This window comes from Heterodontus francisci, chromosome 35 (genome assembly GCF_036365525.1).
Source record: "Heterodontus francisci isolate sHetFra1 chromosome 35, sHetFra1.hap1, whole genome shotgun sequence".
In the NCBI taxonomy this organism is placed as follows: Eukaryota; Metazoa; Chordata; class Chondrichthyes; order Heterodontiformes; family Heterodontidae; genus Heterodontus; species Heterodontus francisci.
In genome coordinates this window covers 56,089,910-56,117,716 of record NC_090405.1, presented here as the reverse complement: position 1 = coordinate 56,117,716, position 27,807 = coordinate 56,089,910, and the positions used below count along the sequence as shown (strand labels likewise).

Sequence of the window (27,807 nt, the reverse complement as noted above, 5' to 3'; positions counted from 1 at the left end):
CAGCATCTGTGGAAAGAGAAGCAGAGTTAACGTTTCGGGTCAGTGACCCTTCTTCGGAACTTGAGGTTGTTTTCGTTGGAGAGAATGAGGAGGAGAGGTGACTTAATAGAGACATACAAGATAATCAGAGGGTTAGATAGGGTGTAGTGAGAGTCTTTTTCCTCGGATGGTGATGGCAAACACGAGGGGACATAGCTTTAAGTTGAGGGGTGATAGATATAGGACAGATGTTAAGAGGTAGTTTCTTTACTCAGATAGTAGTAGGGGCGTGGAACGCCCTGCCTGCAACAGTAGTAGACTCGCCAACTTTAAGGGCATTTAAGTGGTCATTGGATAGACATATGGATGAAAATGGAATAGTGTAGGTCAGATGGTTTCACAGGTCGGCGCAACATCGAGGGCCGAAGGGCCTGTACTGCGCTGTAATGTTCTAAAAAAAAAAATCATAGTACAGAAACAGATATAGGGCTTAGGAACAGTAAACAACAAGCATTTGAGAGACAGACATGAAGCATAGAAAAGGATTTCAAAAAAGAGGAGGTGCCATCGAAGTAGGCCGTGAGGCCAAATTCAGATGTGATGAAGAAGACGATGTCACCACCATGACAGCTTGGGGAAAGAACTGGACAAGAACCATATCCCTGTCAGAGCCAGGATGTCAATGGAATTATCTGGAATAAGTTCATGAATGATGTGGCTAGCACAAGGGGACACAGTCTCAGAATAAGGGGTAGGCTATTTAAGACAGAGATGAAGAGGAATTTCTTTACACAGAGGGTGGTGAATCTGTGGAATTCTCCATCCCAGAGGGCTGTGGAAGCTCAATCATTGAGCACGTTCAGGACAGAAATCGATAGATATCTGAATACCAACGACGTCAAGGGATATGAGGATAGTGGGGAAAAATGGCGTAGAGGTGAATGATCAGCCATAATGATCAGCAGGCTCGAGAGACCAAATGGCCTACTCCTATTTCCTATGATCTCAGAAATCTCTCACCATTTAGAAAATATGCTTTTTTATTCTTCCTACCAAAATGGACAATTTCACATTTTCCCACATTATACTCTATTTGCCAGATCTTTGCCCACTCACTTAACCTATCTATATCCCTTTGTCGCTTCCTATGTCCTCTTCACAACTTACTTTCCTACCTACCTTTGTGTCATCAGCAAATTTAGCCATCATACCTTCTGTCCCTTCATCCTGGTCATTTATATAAATTGTAAAAAGTTGAGGCCCCAGCACTGATCCCTGTGGCACTCCACTCATTACATTTTGCCAACCAGAAAATGACCCATTTATGCCTACTCTCTGTTCCCTGTTAGCTAGCCAATCTTCTATCCATGCCAATAGGTTACCCCCCTCTACCACGATTCACTGAAAACTAGTATGCAGGTGCAGCAGGTGATAAGGAAGGCAAATGGAATTTTGACATTTATTGCTAAAGGAACAGAGTATAAAAGTAGGGAAGTATTGCTGCAACTGTACAAGGCATTGGTGAGACTGCACCTGGAGTATTGCGTACAGTTTTGGTCCCTTTACTTGAGGAGGGATGTAGTTGCATTGGAGGCAGTTCAGAGGAGGTTCACCAGATCGATTCCAGAGACGAGGGGTTTGTCTTAAGAGAGATTGAGCAGTTTAGGCCTTTACTCTCTAGAGTTTAGAAGAATGAGAGGAGATCTAATTGAGGTATACAAGATGATTAAGGGGATTGACAAAGTAGACGTAGAGAGGATGTTTCCTCTGGTGGAGCAATCTAAAACGAGAGGTCATAGTTTTAGGATAAGGGGTAGCAGATTTAAAACAGAGATGAGGAGAAATTACTTCTCTCAAAGGGTTGTGAGTCTGTGAAATTCACTACGCCAGAGTGCGGTGGATGCCAGGACTGAGTAAATTTGAGGAGATAAACAGATTTTTAATTAGTAAAGGGTTGAAGGGTTATGGAGAATGGGCAGGAAAGTGGAGTTGAGGCTGAGATGAGATCAGCCATGATCGTACTGAATGGCAGAGCAGGCTCGAGCGGCTGAATTGCCTACTCCTGCTCCTAGTTCTTATGTTATGAGCTTTTATTTTCTGCAATAATCTTTGATGTGGCACCTTATCAAATGCCTTCCGGAAATCTAAGTACAGTACATTCAACGGTACCCCATTATCCACAGCACGTGCTACTTACTGCTATCGAGGGGTGTGTTCACTCTGAGGTCATCGATAAATTGGTTAAACATGATTTCCCTTTCACAAAACCGTGTTGACTCTGCCCGATTACCTTGAATTTTTCTAAGTTCCCTGCTATAACGTCTTTAGTAATAAACCTTCCAACATTTTCCCTAAGACAGATGTTAAGCTAACTGGCCTGTAGTTTCCTGCTTTCTGTCTCCCTTTTTGAATAAAGGGGTTACATTGGCTATTTCTAATCTAATGGAACCTTCCTCAAATCTAGGGAATTTTGGAAAATTAAAACCAATGCATCAACAATCTCACAAGCCACTTCTTTTAGGAATGTATCTATTCTGTGTATTCTGAAATATCCCCTTAAATGTCTGCCACTGCATCTCTATTGATCTATCCCTTAACCTAATTTGCCAGTTCACTTTAGCTAGCTCTGCTTTCATGCCCTCATAATTGCCTTCATTTAAGTTTAAAATACTAGTCTTGGACCCACTCTTCTCTCCCTCAAAATAAATGTAAAATTCAATCAAATTATGATCGCTGCTGCCTAGGGACGCCTTCACTATGAGGTCATTAATTAATCCTAGCTCGTTGCACAATACCAGGTCTAACATAGCCTGCTCTCTGGTTGACTCCAGAATGCGCTGTTCTAAAAAAAAACACCGAAAACATTCTATGAACTCCTCATCTAGGCTAACTGCCCATTTGATTTTTCCAGTCTATATGTAGATTAAAATCCCCCAAGATTATCACCGTCCCTTTCTCACACGCTCCCATTATTTCTTCCTTTATACTCTGACCTACTTTGTGATTACTCTTAGGAGGCTTGTACACCACTCGACATTGAAGAGATTAGTTTCTGAAGAGCATGTCCAGTGAGATGGTTGCTGAGAGCAAAGGTTAGGGCAATTTGAATTGATGCTTCAGGACAGCTACTGATGGGATGCACCTTTTGAAAAGTGCCAAGGAAAGCACAGAGAGAAGCTGTGAGCTCATTCAAGAGGGATTCAATATTGGAACAATGTTATGAAAGGAAGAGTTTCTGTGGAGTAATGAAGGATGGAATGCAGTGAGGAGAGAGGCCATGGTCACGCAAATGGAGAAACAAAAGGTAGTAAAGCCAGATGAGAGAAAGAGGAGGAGAAAGGAGAGTTGGGTCCTGGAGGGCTGAAAGGAAGAACAGGAGTAATGGGCTTGGGTCCAGAGCAGTAGCCAAGATGTGTACATGAATGATCAGACAACCTGAGGTACAGGAACATTTTGGAGATTTATGATGAGAGCAGAGAGGAGGAGACATAATCAGTTGAAATCTGAGGTCCTGTTGAGCTAGGAGGCATGTGAAAGAATGAAGTGTGGTTGTGAATAAGCAATGTGGGAAGGGTATGGTAGAGAGGGAAGGCAGTTTACAGCAGCCACTAGCCAGCTAAAGGAGAAGCATGGTACTAGGCAAACATGACCACTACATTACTATTGGATACACATATAAACACATCTGAGGAAATGTTCACACAAAGACCAGTCCACATGGGAAGAAGGTAAAGAATTATAATCATGCCAGGCTACTCCTTGTTTCACCGACCAAAAAAGTAAGTTCATTCACCTGGCTGGTAATACAGGAAATATAAACACCAAACTAGATAGACTTTCCAACATTCCTACGCGTTTGCATCAGCCAGAGATTTAGACATGATATATATATGACTTTGTCTAATGGCATATTCAGGTCAAAAGCTGATAAGGTTGAAGCGTAGTCTTCCCTGATCCGTACACATACATCATAGTCTTTTCTATTTACAGTTATATAGCTTTAAAGAAGGAGGCTTGTGACAGGCTACAATCATAGCAAAGACCCAAGCTGTGTAACTCCTGAGCAGTCAGTCTGTTCCTCTCAACTGCCAGACCTTTTGCCATTCAGCTCCTGAGGCTGGGTGCCAGAATTCCCATAATTTCTGAACAGCTTACATTTCAGCATTGTAAGGAAAATGGCAGTATCTCCAGAAAGTATGAAAAACATACCTGTCTGATTCAGTAAGGGCCCCAGTGACATCATCCACAGGCATAGGATCAGTTTCCACTCCACCGCTTCCTTCGGTGCACGACCACAACTGTGCTGTCAGTCTACCTGTCTGATACAAGTCGTGTATTAGTCAAAATGTTCTCAAACTGAACACCACCACCAAAACCTTCATTTTCAGTCTCCCCAATACACTGCAATCCTTTACTATGGAGTGCAACCCTCTCCACAGCCTAAACCAAGCCACGGAAACCCTGGGCACCCTACTCAACGCAGAATTGAGCTTCGAATTGCATATCCTATCGCCAATGCCACCTACTTTCACCTCTGCAACGTCGACTGTTTCCACCCTACCTCATTTCTACTGCTGCCAAAACTTGATTTCTCCAATGTTCTCCTTGTTTTTTTACTTGTTCAGAAATTAGCCACCAGTATTCTGCCCTGCAATGAAGCTCATTCACCCATCTGCATCTTTGTTGACTTACGCTGACTCAGTCCCCCAATACAATGAATTTAAAATCCTCAGTCGTCTTCAAATTGGTCCACAGCCTCACACCACCTGACCTCCGCAATCTCCTACAACCTTATGTCACCATTCAGTCCACCAACTTTAGTCTTTTGGGCATCCTCCAACCTGCCCACCCCATCACTGGTGGTAAAGCCTTCATCTCCCTCAGCCCTACTCTGTGGAATTCACTCACTAAAACCCATCCACTGCTCTCTCCTGCAAAAATCTCTTTTTAACCAAGCTTTAAGTAGCCTTTCTTTTTGCATCCTGCTCTTCATTCCTTTCATCTGTCTTATTTTCTCCCTGTAAAAGCACCTTAGGATCTTTCCTACAGTAAAACACTACATAAATGTTTAATTTCATTGAAAAAAACTGAGTTAATGACTTTTGGCCAACCTTATAGATTGCTTTAAAGGAAAGGAAATTCAGTAGATGTGGTTCATATGAATTTTCAAAAAGGACTGGATAAGGTGCCACATAGTATTATGTTAACATCTTCAGTCCACAAACCTCTCATTAGTTTCCTTGCTGTAATTTTACATTAACAGGAATCTATCTGGTCTCCTTTTAAAATCTGCCTCTTCCACCAAGCCTCATGAAAATCAGTTCCACAATTCTATTGCACTCTTTCTTAAAATGGAGGGGGTACAAAGGAGATTTACCAGAATAGTACCAGGGATGATGGACTTTGGTTATGACCTAGGAAGGAGTCTACTTGCCCATAGGTCAGACAGCAAGCTCTACAATCCATCAAGGCTGAAAGCGGAGACAAAAACACATCACATCCTCATCAGAGAACTCCTCTACGCGGATGATGCTGCACTAGTCGCTCACACGAAAATTCAGCTACAAAAGACTCATGGACTGTCTCTCCCATACCTGCAATTTGTCCTTCTGACTATAAACGTCAAGAAAACCATGGTCATGGAACAAGGTGTTGCATCTCCGCCTGATTACAATAAATAACACCCCATTGGAAGTGGTTAGTAAATTCTGTTACCTTGGGTCCATGATAGACAATCTGTCCCTTGATGCAGAGCTCGATACACATATAGGGAAAGCAGCTACCACCTTTGGCCGACTCGCAGAAAAGGAATGGCATATCACCAAGCTGACCCTTAGGGCCAAGCTGATCTTTTATAATACCTGTCGCTCCCCTGTCAGCATTCCGAAGGGATCGTTCCCTCCGCGACACCCTGGTCCACTCCTCCATTACCCCCACCACCTCGTCCCCGTCCCAGGGCACCTTCCCCTGCAATCGCAGGAGGTGTAATACCTGCCCATTTACCTCCTCTCTCCTCACTATCCCAGGCCCCAAACACCCCTTTCAGGTGAAGCAGCGATTTACTTGTACTTCTTTCAATGTAGTATACTGTATTCGCCGCTCACAGTGTGGTCTCCTCTACATTGGGGAGACCAAGCGCAGACTGGGTGACCGCTTTGCGGAACATCTCCGCTCAGTCCGCAAGCAGGTCCCTGAGCTTCTGGTTGCTTGCCATTTCAACACTCCCCCCTGCTCTCATGCTCACATCTCTGTCCTGGGATTGCTGCAGTGTTCCAGTGAACATCAACGCAAGCTTGAGGAACAGCATCTCATCTACCGATTAGGCACACTACAGCCTGCCGGACTGAACATTGAGTTCAATAATTTCAGAGCATGACAGCCCCCCATTTTACTTTCATTTTTAGTTATTTTTTCTTCCTTTTTTTTTTAACATTCCTTTTTACATTTTTTACAATTTTTTTTGCATTTATTTCATTTCATCTTAGTTTGTTCAGTTTGCTTACCCACTGTTTTTTTCAGGTTGTTTTTCTTCAGGTTTGCACTTGCTGCTGTTCAATATTCAGTGTATTCACACCTAATCTGTACTAATGCTTTGTCTTTCAACACACCATTAACATATTGTTTGCCTTTGCTCCGTGACCTTTTGGTCAGCTATGTGGCCTGGTCCAATCTGCACCTTCTCCTTTGTTATCTCTTGCCCCACCCCCACCTCACTTGTTTATAATCTGTGACTTTTCTAATATTTGTCAGTTCCGAAGAAGGGTCACTGACCCGAAACGTTAACTCTGCTTCTCTTTCCACAGATGCTGCCAGACCTGCTGAGTGATTCCAGCATTTCTTGTTTTTGTTTCAGATTTCCAGCATCCGCAGTATTTTGCTTTTATTTTATAATACCTGTGTTCTCAGCACCTTGCTGTATGGCTGTGAAACATGGGTGACTTTCAGCTACCAGAAAAAGCTCAATAATTTCCATCTTTGCTGTCTGCAATGCATTATGGGTCTATCCTGGAAGGGCAAAATCACAAATGTGGTAGTCCTCTCAAAGGCAGAGCTCCCGTGTATTGGCACTAATCAAACAGAGGCAGCTTCAGTGAATTGGACACTTCCGCAGTATGGAAGACTGTCTGGTGAGGCAGCTGGGGCCAGACAACCAGTGGGGTGCCCAAAGGTCCACTTCAAGGATGGCTGCAAGTGTGACATGAGGGAAATGGCGACACATCCTGTGGACTGGTGTGCACAACCACAATGGCCAGTTGCTACAGCAGTTTGGTAACAGGCACCAACGTCAAAAAAAAACAACTCACAGCGTCATTTGGCAGCTTCACATGCAGCACTTGCGGCAGAACCTGCCTCTCAAGGACTGGCCTTCGCAGCCATCAACAAAGGTGCACTAAGAGAACACCCCACCTAAATGGATTGTTTGCTGCGTGTCCATCATCTTTTGTAGATGGAAGGATGCTAACCAACCAAGGATGAGCGACTTCAGTTATGTGGAGAAACTGATAAAGCTGTGGTTGTTTTCCATAGATCAGAGAAGATTAATACCGGTGTTCAAAATGTTGGAGTTTTGATAGAGTAAATGAGGAGAAACGGTTTTCACTGGCAGAAAGGGTGGTAAACAGAGGACACAGTTTTAAGGTAATCAGCAAAAGAGCCAGAGGGGATATGAGAACTTTTTATCACAGCAAGTTATGATCTGGAAAGCGCTGCCTGAAAGAGCAGTGGAAACAGATTCAATTGTAACTTTCAAAAGAGAATTGGGCTTTTAGTTGAAGAGGAAAGAGTCATAGAGTTATACAGCATAGAAACAGGCCATTCAGCCCACCGTGTCCGTGCCGGCCATCAAGCACCTTTCTATTCTCATCCCATTTTCCAGCACTTGGCCCGTAGCCTTGTATGCTATGGTTCAAGTACTCATCTAAATACTTGTTAAATGTTGTGAGGGTTCCTGCCTCGACCACCTCTTCAGGCAGTGTGTTCCAGATTCCAACCACTGTCTGAGTGAAACCATTTTTCCTCAAATCCCCTCTAAACCTCCTGCCCCTTACGTTAAATCTATGCCCCCTGGTTATTGACACCTCCGCTAAGGAAAAATGTTTCTTCCTATTTACCCTATCTATGCCCCTCATAATTTTGTAGACCTCAATCAGGTCCCCCCCTCAGCTTTCTCTGCTCTAAGGAAAACAACCCTAGCTTATCCAGTCTCTCTTCATAGCTGAAATGCTCCAGCCCAGGCAACATCCTGGTGAATCTCCTCTGCACCTTCTCCAGTGCAATCACATCCTTCCTATAGTGTGGCGACCAGAACTGTACACAGTACTCCAGCTGTGGCCGAACTAGCTTTTTATTCAGCTCCAACATAACCTCCCTGCTCTTATATTCTATGCCTTGGCTAATAAAGGCAAGTATCCCAAGGCAAGTATTCCTTAACCACCTTATCTACCTGTTCTGCTGCCTTTAGTGATCTATGGACAAGTACATCAAGGTACCTCTGACCCTCTGTACTTCCTAGGGTCCTACCACCCACTGTATATTCCCTTGCCTTGTTAGCCCTCCCAAAATGCATCACCTCACACTTCTCAGGATTACATTCCATTTGCCACTGCTCTGCCCATCTTACCAGCCCGTCTATATCATCCTGTAATCTAAGGCTTTCCTCCTCACTATTTACAACACCACCAATTTTTGTGCCATCTGCAAACTTACTGATCATACCTCTTACATTCACGTCTAAATCATTAATGTACACTACAAACAGCAAGGGTCCCAGCACCGATCTTTGCGGTACGCCACTGGTCACAGGCTTCCAATCGCAAAAACAACCCTCGATCATCACCCTCTGCCTCCTGCCACTAAGCCAATTTTGGATCCATTTTGCCAAATTGCCCTGGATCCCATGGGCTCTTACTTACTTGACCAATCTCCCATGCGGGACCTTATCAAAAGCCTTACTGAAGTCCATGTCGACCACATCAACTGCTTTACCCTCATCTACGCACCTAGTCACCTCCTCGAAAAATTCAATCAAATGTGTTAGACATGATCTCCCCCTGACATGTCATGCTGACTATCCTTGATTTATTCCTGCCTCTCCAAGTGGAGAGTTTCCCTACCACTGATGTTAGAATCACTGGCCTGTAATTACTTGGTTTATCCCTACTCCCCTTCTTGAATAATGGTACTACATTCGCTGTCCTCCAGTCCTCTGGTACCTCTGCTGTGGCCAGAGAGGATTTGAAAATTTGTGTCAGAGCCCCTGCAAACTCTTCCCTTGCCTCACATAGCAGCCTGGGATACATCTTACCTGGGCCTGGGGATTTATCCACTTTTAAGCCCGCTAAAACCTCCTCCCTTTCAATGCTAATTTATTCAAGTATATCACAATCTCCCTCCCTGATCTCGATACCTACATCGTCCTTCTCCATAGTGAACACAGATGAAAAGTAATTATTTAAAACCTCACCTACGTCCTCCGGCTCCACACACAGATTGCCACTTTGGTCCCTAATGGGCCCTACTCTGTCCATGATTATCATCTTGCCCTTAATATAATTATAAAATGCCTTGGTATTTTCCTTTATCTTGCCCGTCAGTGCTTTATCATGCCCCCCTTCGCTCACCCAATTACTTTTTAAATACCCCCTACACTTTATACACTCCTCTAGGGCCTCCGTAGTTTTCAGCCTTCTGAATCTGCCATCAGCCTCCTTTTTTTTCCCCCCTATCCAATCCTCTATACCACTCGACATCCAGGGTTCTCTGGACTTATTGGTCCTACCCTTCACCATTATGGGAACATGTTGGCACTAAACTCTCACTATTTCCTTTTTGAATGACTCCCACTGATCTGATGTAGACTCTCCTACAAGTAGCTGCGCCCAGTCCACTTTGGCCAGATCCTGTTTTATCATATTGAAATCTGCCTTCCCCCAATTCAGTACCTTTATTTCCTGTCCATCTTTGTCCTTTTCCATAACTACCTTAAATCTTATAGCATTATGGTCACTATCATCGAAATGCTCCCCCACTGACACTGCCACTGCCACCACTTGTCCGGCTTCATTCCCTTAGATTAGGTCCAGTACTGCCACTTCTCTTATAATAAAAGCAAAATATTGCGGATGCTGGAAATCTGAAACAAAAACAAGAAATGCTGGATTCACTCAGCAGGTCTGGCAGCATCTGTGGAAAGAGAAGCAGAGTTAACGTTTCGGGTCAGTGACCCTTCTTCGGAACCCCTTCTCTTGTAGGACTTTCTACGTGCTGGCTCAAAAAGCTCTCCTGGATGCACTTGAAGCACTGTAGGGAAAGAGCTGGGGGAGTGAGACTTGGGAGAGCAAACATAACCCGTCTATTCAAGAAGGGGGGGGGGGTGGGGCAGAAAACTGGTAACTATAGGCTAGTTAGCTTGACGTCTGTCGTGCGGAAGGTGTTAGAATCGATCATTAAGGAGGCTATAGCCGGGCACTTAGAAAATCTCAAGGTAATTGGGAATAGTCAGCATGGTTTTGTAAAAGGGAAATCATATTTAACCAATTTATTGGAGTTCTTTGAAAGAGTGACATGTGCTGTGGATAAAGGGGAGCCCGTTGATGTCCTGTACTTGGATTTCCAGAAGGCATTTGACAAGGTGGCTCATAAAAGGTTATTGCACAAAGCAGGAGCTCATGGTGTAGGAGGTAACATATTAGCATGGATAGAAGATTGGCTGGCAGGCAGAAAAGAGAAAGTATGCATAAATGGGTCCTTTTCTGATTGGCAGGATGTGAGGAGTGGAGTCCCGCAGGGGTCTGTGCTGGGGCCTCAACATTTTACAATTTATATCAATGACTTAGATGAGGGGAGTGATGGCATGGTAGCTAAATTTGCAGATGACACAAAGATAGGTAGGAAAGTATGTTGTGAAGTGGACATAAGCAGCTTGCAGACTGATATAGATAGGTTGAGTGAGTGGGCAAAAATCTAGCAGATGCAGTATAATGTGGGAAAATGTGAAGTTGTTCACTTTGGCAGGAAGAATAAAAAAGCTGAGTATTCCTTAAACGGAGAACGACTGCAGAATTCCGAGGTGCAGAGGGATCTAGGTGTTCTAGTGCGTGAGTTACAAAAGGTTAGTATGCAGGTACAGCAAGTAATAAAGACTAATGGAATGCTATCCTTTATTACGAGATGCCAGTGATCGCCAGAGCTGGCGGACAGCCATAAAGGCGGGGCTAAAGAATGACGAGTTGAACAGACTTAGCAGTTGGCAGGAAAAAAGACAGAAGTGCAAGGAGACAGCCAACTGTGTAACAGCCCCGACAACCAATTTTATCTGCAGCACCTGTGGAAGAGTCTGTCACTCTAGAATTGGCCTTTATAGCCACTCCAGGCGCTGCTCCAAAAATCACTGACCACCTCTGGGCGCTTACCCATTGTCTCTCGAGACAAGGAGGCCAAAGAAGAAGATTACAAGATGAATTGAAAATAAAAGTAAGGATGTTATGCTTCAGTTATACAGGCATTGGTGAGACCACATCTCGAATACGGTGTGCAGTTTTGGTCTCCTTATTTAAGAAATGATGTAAATGCGTTGGAGCCGGTTCAGAGAAGGTTTACTCGATTGATACCTGGAATGAGCAGGTTGTCTTATGAGGAAAGGTTGGACAGACTGGGCTTGTTTTCACTGGAGTTTAGAAGAGTGAGGGGAAACTTAATTGAAGTATACAAGATCCTGAATGGTCTTGACAAGGTGGATGCGGAAAGGATGTTTCCTCTTGAGCGCGAGTCCATAACTAGGACATTTTTGAAAATTAGGGGTCACCCTTTTAGGACAGAGAAGAGGAGAAATTTTTTCTTTCAGAGGGTTGTGCGACTTTGGAATTCTCTGCCTCAGAAGGTGGTGGCGGCGGGGTCATTGAATATTTTTAAGGAGGTAGATAGATTCTTGATAGGCAAGGGAATCAAAGATTATTGGGGGTAGATGGAAGTGTGGAATTCAAGACAGAAACAGATCAGCCATGATCTTATTACAGAGCAGGCTCAACAGGCTGAATGGCCTACTTCTGCTCCTAACTCATATGGTCGCATGGACTAATTGAAGAGCCTTTTTCAAAAAAACCAGTAAGGTATAACAGGCCAAATGGTCCCGTTCTTTGCTGTAAAATTCTAGGATTATGGCAAACGTTGCCACAGAGGATCTACTAATATATAGAACGTTGAGGCTCCATAACAGTACTGTGTTTCCAAGTACTCATGCTAATTTATCACTGATTTTACCCTCCCTCATCACTCTCCCTATAGAAAATGCCAGTATCAACAAACTAGACTTCACTTCAATGCTCTTAATACTACTGTCAAGTAATTTCAATAGCTAACAAAAATACATGAAGTGTAATAACTTTAATGTCAGGATTTGTTCTGCAGAAGTGTCTCCCACACACCAATTAACAGTGTTTATTCAGAGCACAATCTACTTACTATCTTTCTATATAGATGGCTGAAATACAGGCCAGCGGGAAAACGCAGTATGGGAAGAGGGGTACCTTGTGAACATAAATAGAAGCAAGGTTTAACTCCTTCCTCAATACAAATATGGACTGAGCTATGCTCCAGATGCAATTTAATTAAATTTATTTGATTGGTTTGGAAAATGCCATACTTGCCAGATAACAGCAATGGAGGAGATATTCCATTACTAACTCAGGCAACTTCTGTTCGAAAGAAGCCTTTGTCATAATCTGGCTATCATAGAATAGAATCATTGAAAGTTTAAGGCACAGAAAGAGGCCACTTGGCCCATCGTGTCTGTGCCAAGCTGAAAAATGATCCACCTATTCTAATCCCATTTTCCAGCATTTGGTCCGTAGCCCTGCAGATTACGGCACTTGAGGCGTATATCCAGACTCCTTTTGAATGAGTTGAGGGTCTCTGCCTCAACTACCCTTTCAGGCAGTGAGTTCCAGACCCCCACCACCCTCTGGGTGAAAACGTTTTTCCTCATCTCCCCTCTAATCTTTCGACCAATCACTTTAAATCTATGCCCCCTCATCACTGACCTCGATGCTAAGGTGAATAGACCCTTCACCTCCACTCTATCAAGAACTCTCAAAATTTTCTTCATTTCAATCAGATCTTCCCTCAGTCTTCTCTGTTCCAAAGAGAACAACCCCAGCCTATCCAATCTTTCCTCACAGCTGCATTTTTCCAGTCCTGGCAACATCCTCGTAAATCTCCTCTGTACCCTCTCTAGTGCAATTACATCCTTTCTGTAATGAGATGACCAGAACTGCACACAGTACTCGTGAAAACTGTTGGGATTTCTGAAATTATTCTGTGTGATCTATCATACATAAAACATAGGAACACACAAAGAGGAGAATGTCATTCAGCCCCTTCAGCCTGTTTCACTGTTGACTGATATCATGGCTGATCTGTGACCAATCTCCATGTACTTGCCTTTGCCCCACATTCCTTCATACCTTTGATTAAATAAAAAAAAATCAATCTCACATTTAAAATTACCATTTATGGAAACAGTCCAGACTTCTACTATTCTTCGTGTGTAAAAGTGTCTCCTAATTTCACTCCTGAAAGGTCTGGCTCTAATTTTTTTTAGACGATGCCCCTCATCCTAGACCCCCCAACTAGCTGAAATAGTTTCTATCTAACCTATCTGTTGTCCCTAATATCTTGAAAGCTTTGAACAAATCACCCCCTAACCTTTGAAATTCCAGGAAATACACCAAAGCTCCCTCGAATATCTCTTTGCAGTGCACAGCTAGCTTGTTGGACTGTGCAGTCCCTTTTAGATTGGCGTGCAGCCGCACATGCACTCATCTTAAAGAGTTGGCACAGCCTGTTTGTTCCCTGTGTGATACGTTCTAAATTGCTGCACAACCACGTACCTGCGCAGCTAGGAAGGTATACTGAATACAACCCTAGTTTGTGTAATCTCTCCTCATAATTTAATCCTTGGAGTCCAGCTACTATTCAGGTAAATCTATGTTGCATTCCCTCAAAGGCCAATATATCCTTCCTAAGATCTTGTGCCCAGAACTGCTCACAGTGCTCCAGGTGTGGTCTAACCAGGGCTTTGTCTAGCTGAAGCATGACTTCTACCCCCTTGCATTTTAGTCCTCTGCATATAAAAGCAGAATATCTCAGAATAAAGGGCAGGCCATTTAGGACTGAGATGAGGAGGAATTTCTTCACTCAGAGGGTGGTGAATCTATGGAATTCTCTGCCCCAAAGGGCTGCAGAGGCTTAGTCGTTGAATATGTTAAAGATTGAGATCGATAGATTTCTACATATTAAAAACATCATGAGTTATGGGAATAGTGCAGAAAAATGGTGTTGAAGTAGATGATCAGCCATGATCTCATTGAATGGCAGAGCGGTTCAAAGGGCTGAATGGCCTACTCCTGCTCCTATTTTTTATGTTATGTTCTAAAGGCAGGCATTCAATTAGTCTTTTCGACTATTTTCTCTCACTGCAGATGGCATTTTAATGATCTAAGTATTTGCCTCCAAGTTAGATCCATTTATTAAAGTAGTTAATCCAATTCCCAATAAATAGTAAGGCAGATAAAGGATGGGACACCTAACTCCAGCTACAACTGAAAGAGTGAAACCAACTTTAGTGAGAACCTAGAATTGGTCTGATAAACTGTCTGATTACTCTCAAATTAAGTAACATGTTCAACAGCCAATGCCTGAAGCTTACAGACCCACCAGACACAAACACAGCCACTAGCAAAGCAGTTTTAGAAGATAAAAATTTGAGCTTGCAGGCAAACTGAGACACAAAGGAAAGTTATTAGCTTAAAAGGAACTGAATTTAAGTTCCATTAGAGGGATCAGATTTCTCACCAATTTTATAAACAGATAACAAATCAGAGGGAAGACAGTTCATGCAGTAGCAATTTAACTTCCAGCCGGATGGAAAATGTTCAAAAATACTCCAGAACCAGGGAGCATCAAATTCAAAAAGGCTGTTGTGTTTAAAGATTCACTTAATGTTATTTGCTCTTTTTGTGAGAAGTGTCTTAAGGAAAAGTATCTACCAGAAACAAATAAGGTGTCTTTCCTAGGAATCATTTCTACTCAACAGCCAAGCCATTAAATGGAAACTCGCCTTTCCACATACAAGACTTGATTGGATAACTAATGCGGCACCAAAACCAATGCTTTAGTTCCAGATGCTAAATGGCCACAGCTTCTAAAGTCAATACAGGGTTAGCATAACTAACATCATTTCGCTAATCACTTCTGAAGAACTATGAGAACAGGGAAAGCAAAAGTAATCGCTACCAAAATATCAATTTCCAAGAAAAAGGATAGTCTGACATGCAAAATTAGGAGTATTTACTCTCATGGAGGATAAACTCCAATACAGATTGATGGGGCTAAATGGCCTGCTTCAATGAGTCATGCAGGCCCCCACCTGCCAAGAAAGAGGCACACATTATTTCCCCACATGAACATAAAAACTTAAAATTGCTGCTGGGAAGAAAAGAGGGCCTATCACAAGGAATTGCCAGGCCACTTGCCAGAAAGACCTTTTTTGCATAGTAACTGACAGTACTTGGAATGGCCAAAGGGACCACTCCCTGCTCCAATTTAATCCAGAACGGACTTTTGATTACCAGACGTTCAAGGTGGAGAGGCTGGCATTCCAGGTTAACTGCTAAAATGGCTGAATACACAAACCGATGTGGTCAGACCAGTTTAGTCACATGACAAACTGGCTGTTTTTTTTTAAATTTGAACTTGCCACAGAGAATTTGAACTGAGAAAGCTGTTTGCTCCTGGACTGAAAAGACCTCTCTCCTGTCGGCTCGCATCTCTTTCTCACAGAACTGAAGACCCATTGAAGACACATGAACCCCAAGAGAGAAAAGTCTCCTACAGTGAACAACGTTTAAGAAGAATACTGGGTCCCAACGAAAAGCAAGACTACCTACAAAAGGACTACAGTGAGCTCAAAGCACGGTTAAAAAAAAAACCCTCTTCAGAGATTGCCTTAAACCTAGCCACTATTTTTCTTCTGCTCTTTTCTGTCTCTATTTGCATGCTAGCGTGGGGCGCGGTGTGTATTCGTAGATGTTAACTGAATTAGAGTTTAAGTTTATGTTTTAATAATTTTCACTTTTCTTCTTTAAAGCAAAGAAAACCTGGCGTGCTCATTTCTTTGCCTTATAATTGGAAAGCGGTGAACAAGGATTCACCAAGGGGAGCTCAAAACACTGTTTAAAAATTAAATCCTGTTACAATAGACCAGGTGAAGACAGTAAAAGACCCCTAGACAGCTTTCTCACCTGGTCATAACATATGCATCAAGTGGAAAAAAAACTTGCATTTATATAGTGCCTTTCATGATCACCGGATGTCTCAAAGCACCTTATAGCCAATGAAGCACTTTTGAAGTGGAGTCACTGTTGTAATGTATGAAATGCAGCAGCCAATTTGCGCACAGCAAACTCCCACAAACAGCAGCATGAAAGCGACCACATAATCTTTTTTTTTGCGATGTTGATTTAGGGGTAAATATTGGCCAGGACACTGGGGATAACACCGCTGCTCTTCTTCGAAATAGTGCCATGGGATCTTTTATGTTCATCTGAGAGGGCAGACGTGGCCTCAGTTTAATGTCTCATCCAAAAGACACCTCCGGCAGTGCAGCAATTCCTCACTACTGCACTGGAATGTCAGCCTTGAATTTTGTGCACACCTCCTGGAGAAGAACATGAACTCAGAACCTTCTGACTCAGAGGCAACAGTGCAACCAAAGCTGACACTAAAGTAAAAACATGATGACCTTGTTCATTAGAAACCAAAAACAAGCTTTCAGTGGTTATAGGATCTAAACTTGTAACATTTCTTAATTATTAATTTGAAAAGAAAGAAAGAAATTTGTAATGTCAGACTTGGCCATACAACAACCATGGTGAAAAGTAATTGGACAAGAAAATACAGCAACATTACAGGGAAATGAAACAAAAGCCAAATTGAGCTGCATTTTACTTTAAAATAAAACATGATTAGTGTTACAATTGTGAAGTAGAACTTCAAAAAAAAACTCCACCACCTTCCCATAACTTTTTGACATTGAGATGGTTATGACTGAGGTGGGAGGACTGCACAGTCTTTCTCTAGTTCCACTTCTCCACGGGTCACAACATTTATTTAACCTTTTCCCCAGTTACCGATATGGCCAAATTACATACTCTATTTTTATTTCCGAATAAAATTCACCAACCAGGTTTCTTTAATAAACAACAAAATTATTAATTTATTATAAAACAAGGCTTATTCAGTAGAGATGCAAAGCATCACACAGATTGAAATATGAAAGTTCCCTTCTACAATTAGCCCAACACACACACCCCGGTTAAAGAAAAACTAAAGAAGTTTTCTCTGCAGAGATCTCTTCACAAAAAAACCCAAAAAAAACATTGGCCTTGTTAATTATTGAAGTAAAAAGGAGAAGATAAGGAATGACATCAGTTGTCCCTTTATTCTGGTGCCCCAAATACGCATAGACGGCTGTCACTGGGATCTTTTTGGAGCAGTTCTCTTTAGGTGACGTTGAGGATTAGTCTGGCAGGCTTTCCATGAGAAATGCGGCATCACAGGTTTCAGCTATCACACACTGGTTTTGCAGTGTTTCTCAGAGAGGTGAAGAAAGGATGAACTGGTCTTCTCTCTTAGCAAGTTGATCCCCAACTGACTCAAAACAATATCCAAAATGAAACCAACTCCTGACCACCATAAATCTTAACATGCCACCTCTGTAAACAACTCCCCTAGTCACCAAGGCTCTTGCTGTTTATTTAGCTTAAGGCATGTGAAATCCAGTAAGGGTGCATTTTTAAACAAAGTTCCCTAAGACCTTCCAGTGACCTTATTTTAAAAAAAGACAGTTCAGCATCTATGGAATCTCTTCAGTCCCAAATGAATCCATCTCCACAATCTTCAAGCACGAGTCCTCAAAAAAAAAAAATGGGATCACTTTCATAACACCTCCATCCTTGGAGGAATGAAACACCACTTTTAAATGTGTTTCATTACAAAGAGTGGAAAAAAACAGATGAAAAATTTTAAACACATTTACACAATCATTCACATTCACTTTTTAACTAATACAGTTAAGCCCTGTACCATCTTTGTACTCAGATAATTCAAAGCAAGGTTAAATTATAGACAAAGAATCAGCAATTACATTATTTTCCCCCACAATGTGGATAATCTTTAAGTGATAGGGCTGCAATAGTAAACACCATCAAAATAGTCTGGCATTCTAGTTTTTGAATTTTTCCACAAAAGCTAAGGGTTATCATCAGTATATACCAGTGTCTCTGCAGTCGTGGTGGACATACACTTCAAAATGCTTAAGAATGAGCAGTAAGCCCAGGGTTTCCTTTTCCACTGTTGAGTATCTCTTTTGGTGTCTATTTAGCTTCTTGGAAAAGTATCCCACTGGCCTTTCTATGCCCAATTCATCATCTTGTAACAGGACTGCACCGACTCTCAGGTCGCTAGCATCAATTGCTACGTTGAAGAGCTTAATGAAATTTGGGGCAGCCAACACTAGTGCATTAATCAAAATGGCTTTCAACCTCTCAAAAGATGCTTGGTACTCTCCTGACCATACTACCTTGGCTTTCTTTTTTTTTGTAACAAATTGGTCAGTGGGGCAGCTCTTGTGCTAAAATTTGGTACAAACTTGTGGTAGAAACCACACATCCCCAAAAACCTCATGATTTCCCTTTTAGTCTTAAGGGCAGAGAATTCCATAATGCTTGTACTTTTGCTGTTCTTGGCAACACTTGTCGTTTCCCAACCACATGCCCTAGGTAGGTTACCCGTGCTTTTGCAAATTCACTTTTGGCAAGGTTTATCACCAAATCAGCCAACTGTAATTTTCTAAACAGAGCTTTTAGTTGTTCCAAGTGGTCCTTCCAACTGTCACTGTATACCAGTACATCAAGGTAAACCACACAGTTAGGAACACTGGCTATCACTTGGTTCATTAGTCTCTGGAAAGGGGCAATTTTTTAAGCCCGAATGGCACCACTCGGCGTTGAAAAAGATCGCCTGGTGTGACAAGGCCAATCTTTCTTTAGCTCAGGGTGTTAAAAGGAACCTGCCAGTATCCCTTTAACCAAATTTATTTTGCTAAGAAACGTGGCATTGCAAACTCTGTTAATGCAGTCTTCCAAGCGAGAAACCGGGTAGGAATATGCCTTTGCTACTGCATTAACCTTTATGTAGTCTATGCAAAATCTAGCTGAACTGTCAGGTTTAGGCATATACATGACTGGGGAACTCCAGCTGCTCTGACTGGGTTCAATTAGGTGGTTTTCCAACATTTATTGGATTTCTGCTTTCACCTGGGCCTGTTTCTCTGGAATTAAGCAATAAGGATGCTGTTTTATTGGAGAGGATTCTCCTACATCCACATCATGTATGGCTAAGGTTGTACATCCTAGTTTATCCCTACAGACTCCTTTAAATGCTGTGAGTAGCCTGGTTAGGCTTTTTCGTTGCTCTGCATCTAAATATGAAAGCATAGTGTCTAATCTTCCTAACAATTCAATACTAGCTAATCAGATAGATGGAAGTTTAATTTGAGAATTGTCTAGGCCTCCTTCTGCCTCATCCTCACTATCCCTTTCATCCTTCACTGTCCCTAATATCTGACATACCTGTTCTTGCTTATCCTCCTACCAGCAGTGATATTGTTTCAACATATTAATGTGACACAGCCGATTCTTTTTCCGGCGATCTGGGGGTCAATCAAATAATTTACTTTACGAAGCCTTTTGACTACTGTATATGGTCCAATGAACTGTACTTTCAGCGGTTCACCCTGTAAAAGCAGTAATACTAACACCTCATCCCCTGGTTGAAATGTTCAGGTCTTGGCATGCTTGTCTGCCCATTTCTTCATGGTTGTTTGGGAGGCTTTCAGGTGTTCAAGAGCCACTTTGCAGGCTCTCGTGAGCCACTCCCAGAACACACATACATAATCTAACACAGACGATGCGTCCTTCTGTTCTAAAAGCTTTTCTTCGATTAGTTTTAGAGGCCCTCTGACCTCATGTCCATAAACTAATTCAAAAGGACTAAAACCTGTCGATTCATTAGGTGACGCCCCAGTGGCAAACAAAAGAAATTCTAACCCTTTGTCCCAATCATGGGGATATTCATGACAGTATGCCCTGATCATCATTTGAGGGTCTGATGTTACCGTTCTAAAGCTCCTTGTGTCTGTGGGTGGCAGGCTGGAGACTTTAACTGTGTTATACCCAGATTACTCACAGCTTCCTGAAAATTTTTAGACATAAAATCAGAACCTTGATCTGACTGAATCTCATCAGTAAACCATATCTAGTGAAGAACTGGGTTAAACTTCTATACCACTACCTTAGCAGAAATTGTTCTCAAGTGAATGGCCTCTGGGAACCAATTAGCCATATCCATAATAATGAGTATATATCGATGTCCCACTTTTGTTTTCGGTAAAGGTCCCACGCAGTCTCCCAACACCCTACTAAATGGTTCCCCAAAAACTGGTATGGGAATTAGAGGTGCCGGTTTTATGGCAGGTTGCAGTTTTCCCACAATCTGGCACGTTTGACAAAACTACACCACGTCCTGGTAAAGACCTGGCCAGTAAAACTGTCAACTTATACGTGATTGGGTCTTCCGGATCCCACATGTACTGCTATAGGAATTTCATGGACTATCCTTAATATTTCCCGGCGATACTTGGGTGCTACCGCTATCTGGTGAACTACCGTCCATTCTTCGTCTGCAGTCTGTGAGGTAATCTCCACTTCCTCATCAGAATCACATTTTTAATATAGTAGCCTTCCGGAACTCCCTTTGCTTCAGCTTCATTCAGAGCCAATTGTGTCACTTTACTTAACTCTGGATCAGCTTGTTGAGCCCTGATCACAGAAGATTTACTGAACGTTTACTTTGGATTATCCAAATCCCTAAACAAAAAGTTTCAGATATTCGGCTATCTGTCTGTGGTGCAAATTTGACCTCTGACAATGGAACTTGTTTAGCCATTGTTCGGGTCACTACATATGAAGGAAAGATTCCCGAAACCTTTTGCTGCAACTTCTTTGCCTCTTTGACTTCACTTGGTCTTTCTGTGACAACTGGAGAAGCTACTACCTTTGATCCAGCCAAATCATTCCCCCGGAGGTCAACTCTGTCTACAGGCTATGGACAACCCCTGCAGTTATCGCTCCAGACATTGGTCACACTCCATGAGTACCCTATACAAAGGTACAAGCATATACTCCCCACCAATACCATTCACTAAAACCTTGGCATTCAGCGTGGTGGAAAAGTTATACCTTTCCCCAGCAAATGAGTATGGGTGGCTCCTGTATCCCTAAGTATAACTATAGGTTTACCTGCCTCACTTGAGGGATAAGGAGTTACTTTTCCTTTTGACAAGAATTCCCTATAACTCTCAGGTACTTTGTTCATGTCCCCCACACTCTCAGCAGTTTACGTTTTGGCCTTACAGCTGCAGTCAGACCTACAGCTTGCTCTGTCGTACGCTCAGTCAGTCTCCCTTTTTCTGCATAAGTCATAGAACATAGAACAGTACAGCACAGTACAGGCCCTTCGGCCCACGATGTTGTGCCGAACCTTTAACCTACTCTAAGATCAAACTACCTACCTACCCTTCATTCTACTATCATCCATGTACCTATCCAAGAGTCGCTTAAATGCCCCTAATGTATCTGCTTCTATCACCGCTGGCAGCGCATTCCACGCACCCACCACTATCTGTGTAAAGAACCTACCTCTGACATCTCCCCGAAACCTTCCTCCAATCACCTTAAAATTATGCCCCCTGGTGATAGCCCTTTCCACCCTGGGAAAAAGTCTCTGGCTATCCACTCTATCTATGCCTCTCATCCTTCTTCGCTCCAATGAGAAAAGCCCTAGCTCCCTCAATCTTTCTTCGTAGGACATGCCCTCCAGTCCAGGCAGCATCCTGATAAATCTCCTCTGCACCCTCTCTAAAGCTTCTACATCCTTCCTATAATGAGGCGACCAGAACTGAACACAATATTCCAAGTGTGGGTTTACCCCACAACTTCCAGCATTCTGCACGAAGGTGTCACACCTTGAGGCAATAGAAACAATTCGGCTTTTAGACCTCACTTCCACCCTCAGCACCTTCCTTTCTGACCTGAGGAGGCAATCCTGGGGCATTCACAACTTTCCCTTCTTGTCCCTGGCTATATGCCTTCCTTTCACCCTCCCATCTTCTATCCTTCTCGGGTTTGTGGGGGTGACAGAAAAAGGGTTTGGTCTTATAAACAAGCTTGTAATCATCAGCGATCTCAGTTGCCTTTCTGGCTGTTGAAACCTTCCGATTCTCTACATGGGTTCTTAATAATGGATGGAATCACAGAATCATTAGAGTGCGTGAGGAGGCCATTCGGCCGATTGTGCCCACAGTACTGTCCTAGAGAGCCATTCCCTCAGTTCCATTCCCCTGCATTCTGCCCATAACCCGGAACACTCTTCCTTTTCATATATCTGTCTAAGTTGCTTTTGAATGTTTCAGTTGCACCTGCCTTCACCACGTTCTCAGGCAGTGCATTCCAGATGGAGTGAATTTTTAAATTCTTTCAGAAGAATTATTTCCCTAAGGGTCTCATATGTGGCCTCTACCTTTAGTGCCCGCATCCAACGATCCAAATTAATTTTCTCTATCCTCTCAAATTCTTTAGAGGTTTGTGGAGGTTCTGAAATTTCTGCCTGTAATCTTCATAAGCAGCGAGAATAGCCTTTTTTGCCATCTCGTAATCTGCAGAAGCCTCCTCAGAAAGCATGACATAAACTTCGTGAGCTCTTCCTGTCGACCTGCTTTGCAAATGCAGTGTCCAGCTTTCCTTCAGCCACTTCATCTGTCTAGCTATCTTTTCAAAAGAAATGAAAAATGCCTCTGCGCCCCTTTCCTCAAACTTCAAGAGGGCTTGCACAAATTTAAACAGCTCTCCACTGGGTGCTGGGCTGGAGTCAGGTCTTTCCTCACCAAAATTTTCACTGGAGTCAAGGCCACACTTTTGTTTTAGTCACAGCTACTTTAAAATTCAAATTCCCTTTCTCACTCCCTTTCTCTCGCCTGCCACTCTTCTCTTTCCTTTTGAAATTCTAGTTAAGGTTTTCTCATTTCTTTTTCTCTTTCATGTTCAAGTTTTTTCGTTTCTTTTTCCTGTTCAAGCTGCTTCATCTGCAACTGAATTCCAGCTAATTCAACTGAACTACCATCTGGACTGCCTTTTCCTTCTTCCAATTTCAAATGCTGTGCTATTACCTCAATTTTGTCTGCTTTCTTAGCTCCTGGTTTGAACTCTAACTCCAACTATTCTGCCAATTCTTTTAGCCAGCCTTGTTTATGTTTTCAAATCACTCAGGGATAAGTCCTCCCTCTCTAGAAAGGTCGTAGCAACTGACAAAGCCATTCCGGTAGTGTAAACTTTACTCTAATACACAAGAAACCTGGAGTTTTCCTTTCCCCCTTTTCAACTATTATTACCCCATTCACAATTGCATGTCGTCGACTTTGGGTTATCCACACATAGACCCCATTCATGTTACAATTGAGGTGGGAGGAGTGCACTGTCTTTCTCTAGTTCCACTTCTCCATGGGTCACAACATGTTTACCCAGTTACCAATATGGCCAATTATATAGTCTATTTTTATTTCCAAATAAATTTACCAACCAGGTCTCTTTAATAAGCAACAAAATTATTAGTTTATTGTAAAACGAGACTTATTCAGTAAAGTTAAAAAGAATTAGCACACAGAGTGAAATATGAAAGTTCCCTTCTAAAATTAGCCCAACAAATACACACGCGCGCGCGCACGCACACACAACCCCCAGTTAAATAAAATATAAAGAAGTTTTCTCTGCAGAGATCGCTTTACAAAAAAAAACTTTGGCCAAATACTGGTTAATTATTGAAGGAAAAGGAGAAGATATGGAATGATCAGTTGTTTCTTTATTCTGGCACCCCAAATACGTGTAGACAGCTGTCACTGGGATTTTTTTGGAGCAGTTCTCTTCAGACAACGTGGAGGATTAGTCTAGAAGCTTTCCAGGAGAAATACAGCAGCAGGGGTTTCAGCTCACACTGGATTCTCAGGGCTTCTCAAAGAGGTGGAGAAAGCATGAACTGGTCGTCTCTCTTAGCAGGCTGACCCCCAACTGACTCAAAACAATATCTAAAATGGAACCAATTCTTGACCATCATAAATCCTGACATGCCACTTCTCTGTAACCAAATCCGCTAGTCACCAAGGCTCTTGCTGTTTATTTAGCTTAAGGCATGTGACATCCAGTAAAGGTTTGTTTTTAAACAAAGGTTCCCAAGTTCTTCCAGTGACCTCTTTTTAAAAAAAAAGTCCAGCATCGATGGAATCTTTTCAGTCCCAAATGAATTCATCTCCACCATCTTCAAACACAATCCTCAAAAAATATTTTTAAAATGGAAGCCATTTCACAACAAGATGCACTCGGACTGGGAAGTCTTGCTATTTTTTCCTTTCAACATCACACATAAAATTTTGAAGCCAAATGCTCCCAGGTATGATTGAGGTCTTTTATATTTATTTCCTTTCATAGCCAAGTTTGACTGCTGTTCTACATCTACAGAAATTTATTTCTAATTAACTCAGTGCATTTATTTGAAGTCCAACCTCATGATTCAATGGAGTTGATAATGTCACACTTACTGTTTGTTAAGCATTCCAGATCTGGGTCACTGCGAGGTGCAGGGATGTGCCTTTATGAACATTGTAAAGCCAATTCATCAGCATACACTTTCACTGACAGTTCCGATTTGGTCCACATCCTTAAAACCTGAAGGCAATAGTTAGAGGACAGCTTAGCATTCAAATAGATCCTTATCTAATGTTGTACCAAAGGTTATCTACTGAAATACAACTTCTGTTTCACAAGATCAAAACTTCAAACTAACCTATACAACATCTTTCAGCATCATATTTGTATCAAAGGCATAGTTTTTGAGATGATTCAGCTTTGCAGAATCTGGGAAGATACATATTAGGCATATACTATACACACATCCTAAGCTGATGTGAAAGTTATGGACAGAAACACAATTTAATATAGATTAAATTTTAAGACTGGTTAATTCCCACACAGCTAACATGTTAATATTTGAACAAAATATGGCAAGTGATACTTTCAAAAGCAGCATAATTGCAACTTTAGCAACAGAGGGTGAAATATTCATTTTAGTTGGCTAGATTCTTAGGGTATGTACAGACAATGTCTTTTTCATCCCATTCTCATGTAAATATCGTCATTACAGCTGCAGTAAATTACCATCTCTGCTCAGATACTTTTTCTTTAATTTCAAACAGGGAGAAAGGATGAATTCTGAATATTCCCCAAGGGAAAAATAGATAATAGTATTCTGTCATGAACACGTGCTATGCCGACTGATTATTTTTTTTTAGTCAATCAACTGGAAATGCGAATTAAAATTTTTTTTAAATGAGCAGACAAAAAGGTGACTACTAGCAGCTTAAATGGCCACCAAAATTTTCATCAAAATACCCTGCATTCCAATGCATCGAGAGGGAGTTAAATTGTCTGGCCAGTCCCTTTCAGAACAATGACTTGGGAAGTTTGGAGTGCATCACCTGGTCAGTCCCCATTAACAAGACACTTAAAGGAAATCACTTGGGACATTAAACTGACGGAGACAAACCATTCAAAAAGCAATCACTTGAACAATGGACTCAGAGAAGTGAATTCCTAGACATGAACTATTTAAGTTGCAAGAGGAAATATACAATGAGCCATCATGTGACAGGCCCACCATCTGTGTGTTTTAAGCTGGGTTTTTTCTCTCTGCAGCAGACAAGCAACTGGACACTGATCAGAAGAGACGCAAGTGGGGTGTCCCTCCCTCTCTAGTCCACCTGGCAAGTCCAGAACCACCTAAGCCTATCACTGCAGCAGACAGAGACTAATGAAGGAACTCATCCACATCACTGTTCTCCAGGAAAACCCAGAATCTGCTGGCCACCTCTACAAGCCGGAAGCCTCAGGATCACGGAGTTCAGCGGGAAGACAATCCAGTCATCAAACACCACAGACGGTATATCCCTTTTTATTGCTTCGGACTCTAATCCATCTTTCCCCACTCTGTAACCTGTGTGTGTGTGCATGTGTGTGAAAGTTGGAGCGTAGTTTATCATTTTACTTAGATCGGTTTAAGTACAATATAGCTAACCTCTTTCTTTGTTAAACTCAAGGAAACGTGTCCGATTGATTCTTTTATGATCATTTCACATAAGTAGTCAAACACTCACTGAATTGGCAAGCACGTTCTCTTTAAAAAAGAAATAAACCCTGTTGCAGTCAAACAAGGAGAGGGACAATAGGGGAGCCCTTCGACCCCACTATAAACCCTAGAGAGTAGTGTGAACCTTCTGGCAGCTAGTATAACATAGCAGGCACTCAAGCAATGGTGCAGAAGAGTTAAAGATGCTTCAATGTTGTTATGCAGCAACCAGCTGCCTTAGCATTGGTCTCCTGCAGCCACGGCCACAAGGTAAACCTGCTAGAGTTTTTCATAGTGAAACTGGGGCAAATGAACATGCTGCTGTAATGTGGTATTGCAATACTTTTGCTAATATCTTTGTGTGCACACAATGTTATGTCCCCATTGTGCACTCAGCCACAAAGTAAATGCAGGACAGTTGTTGTTAGCTTGCTCTCCCAAGACCTAGGCTGCAATGCAAAAACTGCTCAAAAATTTCTTATCAAAAAAAATCTAAAGCATTGACAAAAGTATATACCAATTAAACATCAAGAATTCGTTACCTCGCTGACTTGGAAATATTTTTGTTTCTTAATTGTACCAAATGACGCATGAAGAGATACTATTAAAAGTAACTACAGACCTTGTTGATTTTCACTTCGGGTATATGATGCTGAGTGAATGTCTAACACACATCAAAATGATTCCAGATCCAGATGACAAAGTCTGGTACTAGAGATGTTGCCAAATCCATACAGCAGTTACTTTAAATGCAGACTGGAACAGAAAAATCTGCCCAAACGTTCAATTTCACCTAACAAGATGACTAATGTATTTTCCATAATGCTGATGTACAAAACATCAGGAAACTAATGTCTCAGAAATCAGCACAGTGGAAAGACGAGGTCAACAGAGAAAGAATGATACAGTTTTCAAAGAAACAAATGTCCACTAGCTGTGACAAAGAAATCAGTCAGAGATTAAACAGATAAAACTACTGTTCTAGGTCCAACCATCTTCAGCTGCTTCATCAAATATTTTCCGTCCAACATAAGGCCAGAAGTGGGGACGTTCGCTGATGATTGTACAATGTTCAGTACCATTTGAGACTCCTTAGATACTGAAGTAGTCCGTGTCCACACGCAGCACGACCGACAAAACATTCAGGCTTGGGCTGATAAGTGGCAAGAAACATTCGCACAAGACAAGTGCCAGGCAATGACCATCTCCAACGAGAGAATCTTACCATCTCCCCTTGATGTTCAATGGCATTACCATCGCTGAATCCCCCACCAACTCCCTAGCAGTTACCATTGATCAGAAACTTAACTAGACCAGCCATTTAAATACTGTGGCTACAAGAGCAGGTCAGAGGCTGGGAATTGTGTAACTGACCTCCTGACTCCTCAATGCTTGTCCACCACCTACACGGCACAAGTCAGGAGTGTGAAGGAATACTCTCCACTTGCCTGGATGAGTGCAACTCCAACACTTAGGAAGCTC

At 42.2% G+C, this 27,807-nt stretch overlaps 1 protein-coding gene across 5 annotated transcripts in view; it reads right to left on the bottom strand.

Annotated features, from left to right (window-relative positions):
* otud7a (OTU deubiquitinase 7A) overlaps positions 1-27,807 on the bottom strand; it is a 307,458-nt gene that overhangs the window by 147,711 nt on the left and 131,940 nt on the right. For 3 of the 5 annotated variants that reach the window (XM_068015653.1, XM_068015658.1, XM_068015656.1), the window contains 2 exons: positions 24,743-24,869; positions 4,189-4,298 (listed from right to left, as the gene is read on the bottom strand). The gene's annotated coding sequence lies outside the window, so the exon portion shown is untranslated. Of the gene's footprint in view, positions 1-4,188; positions 4,299-24,742; positions 24,870-26,947; positions 27,034-27,807 lie in introns of those variants that run through there. The other 2 variants (XM_068015657.1, XM_068015654.1) reach the window with 2 other exon arrangements.